Consider the following 8,534-nt stretch of genomic DNA (forward strand, 5'->3'; position numbering starts at 1 on the left):
GCAGGAAGCGGACGAGAATGATTTTTTGACCATAGGTGGTGCTCTTTTGCAAGCTTTTGGGGCGAGCGCCACGGTGTGCGTTCGCTGGAATTTGATGCGACCCGAAGCGTCAGTGACGGCGGGACAGCATCTTTTTCCGAAGGGCTCCGCTGGGAAAACAACCTCGGTTGCCTCACTGCGAGGGGGACAGCCCTTAGAGGTCCTATCACTGTGGCTAGGACCTCTTTCCTGAAGCTCTCTTAGCCTGAATGACGGCCCTCAAGTCACCGTTCTGGCCAGCAGATTTAGAATGAGAGCGTTTCCTCTGTTGCCAAGCTCCCGTAGGAGGGGCTCGAGAGGAAACGCTCTCCTTTTGCTCCAGGCGATGGGAGGAACTGGCTGACGGCTGAGACTGGCCACTTGGACCAGCCTTCCCAGATCTAGAACGGCGGGGGAGGTACTGCTGAAAAGCTGCCGACTGTTTTTTCGCCTCCTGAAACCTGTCGCCGACAGTGGAAACTGCGTCGCCGAACAGGCCAGAAGGCGATATCGGAGCATCCAATAAAAAGGAACGATCCTTATCCTTCATGCCCGACAGATTTAACCACAAATGCCTCTCCGTGGCCACCAAAGCTGACATGGCGCGGCCAATGGCACGGGCCGTCTCCTTAGTGGCACGGAGAGACAAATCTGCAGCTCTTCTTAGTTCGGCAATATCAGCAGGTGTTGGTCCCTCCCCCTCATCTAAATCCTTGAGAATGTCGGCTTGGTACGCCTGCAAAATAGCCATCGAGTGCAGGGACGCACCAGCTCGACCAGCCGCCATATATGCCCTGCTCACCAATGCAGAGGTGTCCCTACATGGTTTGCTGGGCAGCGCCGGGGCTTTAAGCGAGGATGCCGCTTCGGGAGAATAAGTAGCTCGCCAAGGCTTCCTCCACACGCGGCATCCTGCCATACCCCGCGTCTCTCGCACCCACAACGTTAGAATAATCACAGGATGTGCTGTGTGAGATGCGAGATGAGTGGGGCTTTTCCCAGGATCTAACTATCTCTTTATGGAGATCTGGGAAAAAAGGCAAGCCCCGGCGCTGAGGTTGTAAACGGTGCTGCAGGAATCTCTCGTCTAATTTACTGTGACGAGATTCCTCTTGCTCATTTTGTGGCCAGCTTATGTTGAGTCTGGCAACAGCACGCGTTACAACCTCGACCAGTTCCTCATAAGCGGGAACATGAGCCGGCGAGTGTGACTCATGTTCCGCGCTCCCGATGCTGAGCACATCCACTTCCTCGGAAGCAGATAGCTCAAGCACCGGGCACTCGTCACGGGCAGAAGAAGCCGCAGCGCGGGCTTCTGCACCATGAACGAGCGTTATAGAATCCGCAGATGACGAACGAGAAAGTTCCTCAGCAGTCTCGTTCTCATCTGCTAGATCCTTCTGCGATCCCCACGATCTAAGCCTCCGCGCCGCCTCAACAGACGCGGGACCTGAACCGCAAGGATCGCGAGCCTGGCCATCTTGGGAAAAAAGGGAGTGCTCTTAATGGGAGTGCTTCACAGTGTTCACAGGGCTCACAAGCAGCTCCCTCGAGAGCTGCCTGTGCGTGCTGCACTCCCAAACAATTTACACATAACTGATGCGTGTCCCTGCCCGTAATAAATCTAGGACAGGGGTGCACACATCTAGTAAATCGTTCACTCGCCATATCAAGGACAGACAACAATAAATAGGACAGACAGTTTCAACATAAGCGCTTGCTGAAGAGCGATAGCTGGTGTGTGTGTGCTTCAGCGTCACCTTTATACTTCCGGTTATGCCGTCACATGTTATGTCAGGACGCAACACCAATCAGGATTGGAATAGTTTCATTCTTACTTCAGAGGCGCACGCTAAGGGAGCGTCCCCAAAGTGTCGAGTTCTCGACGCAGTGTTGAGTTCCCTTGAAAGGGAACAAACTAAACACTGTGAGAACAGTGACAAATTCGAAACTCTGAAAAAATGATTGCACAAAACCGTAAAAAAGAGTGTTGCGCTTCTGAAGAAGGAAAACCCAAAAACAAAATTATGTTTGCAGAGATTTTTTTTTTTTTTACCACTTTGCAAGCCTGCAAAACTCTGTTTTCAGAGTTTCAAAACTTTTTTTCACACATTCGCACACCAGTTTTCAGATCACCATTTACAAGGTTTCAAACCTGGAAAACACACTAATACAGTGGGAGAACACTGACAAATTTGAAACTCTGAAAAATTGTTTGCGCAACATATAAAAAAAAAATGTTGCAGTTCTGAAGAAGGAAATCTCAAAAACAACATAATGTTTGCCGAGATATTTTTTTTTTTTACATTTTGCAAGCTTGCAAATCTTATTTTTCGATCTTGCAAAACTTTTTTTTGTATGATTTTGAGTTTTCGAACACTTAGTTTCAACCTTTCAGAACTTTATTTTCAGTTTTGAATCATGGCAGGATATTAATCCCATACAGATGCACTTCAATGCACTTCGGAATGAGTTATTCTTCTACATGTTATCTTCTCTGCACAATGCTTAATCATATGTGCAATGCAATACAACAGCAGATGCTCTTCAATGCACTTCGGAATGAGTTAGTTCTTGAATGCATTGCAATGCAACATAGTTTATATTTCTTATAAGTTATTCTTCAATGCACAATGGTTAATCGTATGTGCAATGCATTGCATAGCAGATTGCATTGCACAAATCTTCAATCCACTACGGAATGAGTTAGTTCTTGAATGCATTGCAATGCAAAAAAGTGATATCACTTATATGTTATTCTAATGCTTTATCATATGTGCAATGCAACAGCAGTTTTTTAAGCGTTAGTTTTTTCATTGCACAAATGAATAAGTTAGTCCTTTTATGCAATGGAATGAAACAACAAAACGTTATATGTTATATGTTATTCTTCAATGCGCAATGCTTGATCGTATGTGCAATGCATTGCATTAGCAGATCTACTACGGAATTAGTATGTTTTTGAATGCATTATTGCAATGCAAAAAAGTCAATATTGCTTAAAATGTTATTCTTCAATGCACAATGCTTGATCGTATGTGCAATGATTCCAACAGAAGATGGCATTGCAATCTCTTCAATGCACAAGAATGAGTTAGCTTTTGAATGCATTGCAATGTAACAAAGTGCATATTACTTAATGCTATTCATCCGTGCAAACGCTTGTGCTATGCAATGCAACAGAACGCTGCATTGCACATCTCTTCGTTGTACAAAGAAAAGAGTTAGTTATTGCATGCATTGGAAAGGGACAGCTCTGTGTTGTTTTCATGTGAGTACACAAATTAATGAGCTGTATGCAATGTGAAAAACAATATGCTGTGAATTGTCTCTTCAACAGCTAATGCAATGATTTTCCTTCATATACAAATGATAATGGTTAGTTTTTTCATTGATCTTTTTTTGTTAAAGGGGTCCTCTAAGTAAAACCTTTTAAACATTTTGAGAAGCCTTTTTGACCAGAAAAACAAGTTCAAACGGCCCGATATGGGCTTCTGTCTGGCGGACTTGACTTTTAATATCAGAAAGAGCCCATGAGAAGGATACGAAGCTCTTCTCAACCTTTTGAGGAGCCTTTTTGACCCCCAAAAAAAGTTCAAACGGCCCATCGGGCTACTGTCTGGCGGACTTGACTTTTAACATCAGAAAGAGCCCATAAGAAGGATACAAAGCTCTTTTGAACCTTTTGAGGAGCCTTTTTGTACCAGAAAAAAAAGTTCACAAGGCCTGATATGGACTACTGTCTGGCGGACTTGACCTTTAAAATCATAAAGAGCCCATAAGAAGGATACGTAGCTCTTTTGAACCTTTGAGGAGCCTTTTTGACCAGAAATTCTTTTTTCAAACGTCCTGATATTGGCTATTGTCTGGCGGACTTGACTTTTAACATCAGAAAGAGCCAATAAGTAGGATACAAAGCTCTTTTGAAACTTTTGAGGAGCCTTTTTGACAAGATTTTTTTTTCCAAACGGCCCGATATGTGCTACTGTCTGGTGGACTTGAATTTTAACATCAGAAAGAGCTCATAGGAAGGATACGAAGCTATTTTGAACCTTTTGAGGAGCCTTTTCGACCAGAAAAAAAAGTTCAAACAACCCGATCTGGACTACTGTCAGGTGGACTTGACTTTTACATCAGAAAGAGCCCATAAGAAGGATACGAAGCTATTTTGAACCTTTTGAGAAACCTTTTTGACCAGAAAAAAAAGTTCAAACAGCCCGATCTGGACTAGTGTCTGGCGGACTTGACTTTTTACACTTTAGAAAGAGCCCATAAGAAGGATACGAAGCTATTTTGAACCTTTTGAGGAGCCTTTCTGACCAGAAAAAAAAGTTCAAACGGCCCCAATACGGGCTACTTTCTGGCGGACTTGACTTTTAACATCAGCAAGAGCCCATAAGAAGGATACGAAGCTCTTCTGAACCTTTTGAGGAGCCATTTTGACCAGAAAAAAAAGTTCAAACGGCCCCAATACGGGCTACTGTCAGGCGGACTTGACTTCCCTTTCAGGGAACGAGACGCTGCGTCGAACGCTGTGGGAGCGCCCCTTCGTTGTGCGTCATGAAGCACGTATGGAATCAGCCCAATGGAGAGATGGAACGTCATAGGCGGGTGACGTCATCGACCAGGAAACTATAAAGCACCCCATAAACACAAGCGCAACAGCTTTCTGTGCCTTCAGTCGCGCTATATGTGAATCTGTCCCTGTGTGAATATTGTCTGTCTTTACATACTCTGCACCACACAAACAATTTATATATATATATATATATATATATATATATATATATATATATATTAAGAGAGATATCATGGCGAACGAACAGCAGTTTAGGAAGTGTTTCCCTCCCTGCTCGCGTTATTTTACGAGTGGGGATACACACGTTCTTTGTGTTGTTTTTTTGGGAGTGCAGCATGCCCAGTCAGCTCTCGAGGGAGCTGATTGTGAGCATTGCGAGCGTCTGCCATTAAGGACGCTCCGCTCCCGCCGGGCGCTCTTCGAGCAGAGCGGTTCGGTGCGCGCTCCCCGCGGTTCGGGTCCCGCTCTTGCCGAGGCAGAGCGACGACGCGTATCGTGGGGATCGCAGATGAATCTCTCAGCGGGGTGAGAGACGGGCTCTGCCTTATCTCTCCCTTCACCTGTGAGATCCAGTGCCTCAGTCCCGTGTTCGGAAGCACGCGCTGCGGTTTCTTCCGCTCGGGCTGAGGCACCAGTTATAAATGAGGGAGATGTGGAGGATTCGCCACCTTACACTCCCGAAAGTGATGAGCTAGTGGAGGTATTAACAAGAGCTGTAGAAAAACTCAGCATTGTATGGCCAGTGACTAGACAGGAGTCTGTTTCTAAATCAAAATTAGATGAGAGATTTTTGCCGTCACGAGTGCAACCTCCACGCCGCTTGCCGTTTTTCCCCGATCTCCACACTGAGGTGTCGAAATCGTGGAAAAAAACGGTGTCATATAGAGTGTTTAGTCCCCAGACTTCAACATATTCTAATATTGCTGGGGCAAAATCATATGTTTATTCAGCTATGCCTCGCGTGGAAGAGACGCTTGCGAGTTTTCTCTCCCTCGAGGCTGCGTCATCTGTTAAGGCATTAACAGTTCGTTCCGTGGTGGGCATTACCCACCAAGCCTCTTAGAAATATTTTGTTTTTTGTGGGTAAAGCGTATTCGGCGGCGGGTCAGGCTGCGTCATGTCTGCATACTATGTCTATTATGCAGGCATACCAGGCTGACCTGCTGAGGGACGTGAGTGAGAGTGAGGAGGTCAGTGCGGACGTGGTTCGCGAACTGCGTCAGGCTGCTGATTTATCCCTGCGCGCAACCAGAGAGTTGGCCAAGCTAGTGGGTCGATCTATGGCAGCTCTGGTGGCCGCAGAAAAACATCTGTGGTTAAATCAGACAAATATAAAAGAAAAAGAAAAAGCTTTCCTTTTAGACACTCCTCTCTCTCCCCTGGGTTTATTTGGCGATGCTGTAAATTCTGTCATCGATAAATTCCAGGAGAAGGAAAAGCAAACAACAGCTTTTAAGAAATTTCTCCCTTTAAAAATTCATGTCCCTGGGGCTGCTAGGCGGGAGCAGCCCCGGCCGTCTGCGAGCTCATCATATAGGTCGCTGAAGCAGAGTGTCGCGTCTCGTGCTCCCCCTGCTGGACAGTGGGCTCAGACGCAGCACTCTCAGCCGAAATCTCCCAGTAATAGAACTGATCTGAGGACAGTTATATTAGCTAAGAAGGCTTCGACTAAGAAGAAGTCCTGGCGCCACGGTGCGCAGGACACTGAGGGTGGTCCCCACCGAGGCGGAAAGGTGTTCACCTCTTTCTACGTGCCCATTCTTCCTCGGTGCCCTCAGGGGCCCGTTCTGCCAACCCCGCCTTCATGCCGGGGCGCAGACGATCCCAGCGAGCGATTTCCCGAGGGACGCTCGCTCCCTCTGAGGAGGGTTTCAGAGCGGTTAGACAGTTGTTCCCTGCCGGTGTGCCGTTACAGGGCGCTGTGTTTGCTGCTCAAGTTACACCAGAGGCCAGTCTCGAGAGAGACTGGTAAAGGGGGTGGTGATGGCGCAGTGGATAAGACACATGCCTTTGGTGTGAGAGACCTGGGTTCGAATCCACTGTGACACACCTATGTGTCCCTGAGCAAGACACTTAACTCCTAGTTGCTCCAGAGGCGTGCGACCTCTGACATATATAGCAATTGTAAGTCGCTTTGGATAAAAGCGTCAGCTAAATGAATAAATGTAAATGTACCCTTAGTAGAATTTCTGGCAGAGTGGAAAAGCCTTCCAAAAATATCTCATTGGGTCCTGCAGACAATAGAAAGGGATTATGCTATCCAATTCAGGTGTCGTCCACCAAGATTCAGAGGGGTTCTGCCTACAGTGGTGGGCCCCGAGCAGGCTCTGGTTATGGAACAAGAGGTGAAAGCACTCCTTCAAAAGGAGGCTATAGAAAGGGTTCCTCCTCCCAGTGTGGAGTCAGGCTATTACAGCCGATATTTCATCGTTCCAAAATAGGATGGGGGGTTGCGTCCAATTTTAGACCTGCGCCTATTGAATCGCTCGGTAGGGAAGCCAAAATTCAAGATGCTCACTATCAAGCAGATCGTGTCACAAATCAGATCCGAGGACTGTCACGATAGATCTAAGGGACGCGTACTTCCACATTTCCATCCTTCCACAACACAGGAAGTTCCTGAGGTTCGCCTTCGGGGGCGAGGTGTACCAGCACAGGGTTCTTCTGTTTGGCCTAGCTTTATCTCCCCGCACTTTCACGAAATGCATGGACGCAGCACTAGTGCCCCTGAGGCTTCAGGGTGTTCGTGTCCTCAATTACATCAACGATTGGTTGATTTTAGCTCAGACAGAGCAGATGGCGGTTCGACATTGAGATGTCGTTCTCGTTCATATCAGGAAGTTGGGGTTGAGGCTGAACGCAAAGAAAAGTGTATTATCTCCTCAGAAGACCACTTTTCTGGGTGTCGTTTGGGTTTGGGTTTCGATACAGGCGCGACTCGCTCCGACCCGCATCGTTTCGATTCTCTCAGCTGTGAAACAAGTAAAGCTAGGCCAGCTACATACTGTAAAACAGTTTTAGAGACTGTCGGGTCTGATGGCAGCAGCGTCCGACGTTATACCTTACGGCCTGTTGTACATGAGATCGCTACAGTTGTGGCTCAGGACCAAGGGATTCTCCCCGAGGGGAAATCCGCTCTGCACGGTCAAAGTCACGCGGCGCTGCCTTCGTGCTCTGGTCATGTGGAAAGAAACTTGGTTCCTATTCAAAGGGCCTGTGTTGGGGGCTCTTTGTCGTCGCGTAGCGCTAACGACGGATGCTTCCCTCACAGGGTGGGGGGCGTCACGAGTGGTCGTCCAGCCCAAGGGCTGTCGCAGGACCATCATCTATCTCGGCTTATAAATTGTCTAGAGATGTTGGCGTTGTTCCAGGCTCTGAAACACTTCCTAGCAGACCTGAGAGGTCGTCATGTGTTAGTTCAGTCAGACAACACGTCGGTGGTCTCTTATATAAATCATCAGGGGGGCCTGCGGTTTCGCCGGCTTTACAAGTTGGCCCGTCAGATCCTCCTGTGGTCCCAAGGGAGGTTACTATTTCTGAGAGCAATGTATCTTCCTGGGTATTTGAATGTGGTAGCAGACTCCCTGTCGAGACAGGGGCCGAGGCCGGGGGATTGGAGACTCCATCCCGAGGTGGTGGAGCTCCTTTGGTTGAGTTTCGGTCGCGCCGAGGTGGACTTATTCGCTTCCAAGGAGACCACGCATTGTCATCTGTGGTTTTCCATCAGCCATCCAGCCCCTCTGGGGTTGGACGCTATGGTGCATTCGTGGCCGAGGTCACGTCGGTTCGCCTTTCCCCCGATTGCTCTGCTACCTGGAGTTCTGGAGAGGGTTCGCCGGGACGGGGTCAGCCTACTATTAGTAGCCCCGTTCTGGCCGGCCCGAGTATGGTTTGCGGACCTGATTTCTCTCCTGGACGGCTCTCCCTTGGATCTCCC

This window comes from Siphateles boraxobius, unplaced genomic scaffold, assembly GCF_051911475.1.
Source record: "Siphateles boraxobius isolate OS27281-9 unplaced genomic scaffold, OSU_SipBor_1 25, whole genome shotgun sequence".
In the NCBI taxonomy this organism is placed as follows: Eukaryota; Metazoa; Chordata; class Actinopteri; order Cypriniformes; family Leuciscidae; genus Siphateles; species Siphateles boraxobius.